The sequence below is a fragment of the Penaeus japonicus genome, unplaced genomic scaffold (assembly GCF_977035675.1).
Source record: "Penaeus japonicus unplaced genomic scaffold, GWHDUDI00000001_assembly GWHDUDI00000034, whole genome shotgun sequence".
Lineage (NCBI taxonomy): Eukaryota > Metazoa > Arthropoda > Malacostraca > Decapoda > Penaeidae > Penaeus > Penaeus japonicus.
The window spans coordinates 14,129,220-14,131,719 of NW_028234436.1; the positions used below are offsets into that span (position 1 = coordinate 14,129,220).

Here is a 2,500-nt window from a genome sequence, read left to right on the forward strand (position 1 = left end):
TAATATAACCACACATTCGCCCCCAAGTACTGTGGAATATCGAACAGTACACACACACACACACACACACACACACACACACACACACACACACACACACACACACACACACACACACACACACACACACAGACAAAAAACAAAACAAAAAAAACAGCAAAACGTTTCCTTTCAATGTCTGGTCGTCGAGACAAAAGCGAAACGTAATAAATAAGTAAAAGAAAAGGGATTTCGAAACAAGAATGAGACAGACAGACGGAAGGAAAGTCTCCAAACTTTTAATCTTTTATAATTTCTTTCCTCTTCTTTCGCTGATGGATTATAAATGCGATTGATTTTTGACTTATTTATGTGCCTTCGTCTACTGAGTCGATTGTTTCCCTCCTTGCCAGATGTACAGGGAATCATCATTATAGAAATATGTGTATTTCTTTTTTTCTTTTTTTCCCTTAGAATGTTGTATTAAGGTTTGCAGGACAGTATCTCGATAAAATATATAGTGTGCGTCTTTGTGCGTGTACGTCTTTGTACGTGTGCGACTGTGCGTCTTTCTGGGTGGGTGTGCGTGTGCGTGTGTGTACACGCACATATATATATATATATAATATATATATATATATATATATAATATATATATATATATATATATATATATATGTATATATATATAATATATATATATTTATTTATTTATTTATATATATATTTATATATGTATATATCTATACATATATATATACACACACACATATATAATAATAATAATAAAAAACAATAATAACATTAATGATACTATTCATAAAAAAACATAATGAGCATAAAAAGTAATAATCAGTAGGAAGAATAAGATAAAAAAAAACAATCAACAATAGAAATTCAAAACTTTTGTATAATCCGCATTTTGAATAATACAAAGAAAAAAAAATCCTCAAAGGACATTATCATCCAGAGTACACAAAAGACAAATACACAATAGCGCAATCAGTAAATGCAGAGCAGCCACAGTAATCCTAGCCTTAACCCTTCTACTACCCCCTCCCCCTCCCCCTCCCCCTCCCCATCCTTCCCCCTTCCTCCTTTCCCCCCCATCCCCTTGATTCTTTTTTTTTTTTTTTTTCTTATCTCTTCTCTTTACTCTTTCCTCTTCTTTTCTCTTTTACCTGTTTTGCACCCTCTTCTTCCTTCTTTACCCATCTCCCTTTCCTCATGGCTTTCATCTTTCTCTTCCTCTCTTTACTTCCTGTTTCCCTCTTCCTAATTTTTTCCCCTCCACTCTTCCCCTCCTCCCTCTTCTTCCTCTCTTTCTCTTTCCCTCTTTCCTATTCCCTTTCCCCTTCCCTTCTTCACTTTCCTACCTTTTCTTTTCCCCTTCCCCTCTTCACTCCCTTCTTCCTTTCTCTTCCACTTCCCCTCTTTACGCCCTCCTACCTTTTTCTTCCCTCTATCCTTCCTCCTTCCCTCCCTTCCCCTCCCCTTCCGTCCCCTCCCTCTCCGCCCCTCGCTTCCCCTTCCCTCCGTCCCCTCCCTCTCCCCCCCCGGTTCTATCCCCCCTCTCCCCCCCCCGTTCTATCCCCAACGAACAAACGCGACACGAATAACAATAACATAAGGGATTGCAACCCTTGCAAGGAGGAGGGGAAGGCAGGGGGAGAAGGAGGGGAAGGCAGGGGGAGAAGGAGGGGAAGGGAAGGGAGGGAGAAGGAGGGGAAGGGAGGGGGAGGAGGGGAAGGTAGGGGGAAAAGAAGGGGAAGGGAGAGGGAGAAGGAACGGATAGATGGAGGGGAAGGGAGGGAGAAGGGGGGGGAAGGGACGAAGGAGGGGTAGTAGGATCAACGCTGCAACTAAATAATTTTAAAAGTTAATTACACAGAAGCAACAATTTAATGCATTTAATGCGCGCTTCAGTAAATAGCGGTATTCGTGTGTAATTCAGCAAATGGACATCCTGGTTGTTTTGAACGTTTTCAGTTGCACATTATGAACACTCGTTATGTGTTGTACAGCTAAACATTCTGAACACTCGTTATGTGTTATACAGCTAAACACTGAACCCTCGTTAAGCCTTGTACAATAATATAATCTGAACCTTTATAATCCACAGTATAGTTATACATATAATTCCCTCGTCAAGCGTTGTACAATTCACACTCTGAACATTATGTGTTGTACCATTAGCGCTCTCGCCTCTGAACAGATGCCAAGGTAGTTTTGTCAGAAAGGGAAATGTGAGTTACTCTTTTGGCTGTCTGAAAGTACCATGTAGTAAAGTTATATCAATATGCAACAAGAGACTGGTGATGGTGACTAGTGACAGTGGTGATGGTGGTGGTGGTGATGATGATAACAACTATAATTCTAATAATGATGGCGATGGGGATAATGATGATGGTATTGATAATAAAAATAATAATGATGGTGATGATGATGGCGATAATGATAATAATGATAACAATAACAATAGTAATTATAACAATAATAACAGTAATAGTAATCATCTCCC

The 2,500-nt window shown here is 39.4% G+C and overlaps 1 protein-coding gene across 7 annotated transcripts in view; it reads right to left on the reverse strand.

Moving 5' to 3' along the window:
- Positions 1-2,500, reverse strand: part of LOC122256929 (teneurin-a) — a 682,571-nt gene that overhangs the window by 340,146 nt on the left and 339,925 nt on the right. The window lies entirely within an intron of this gene.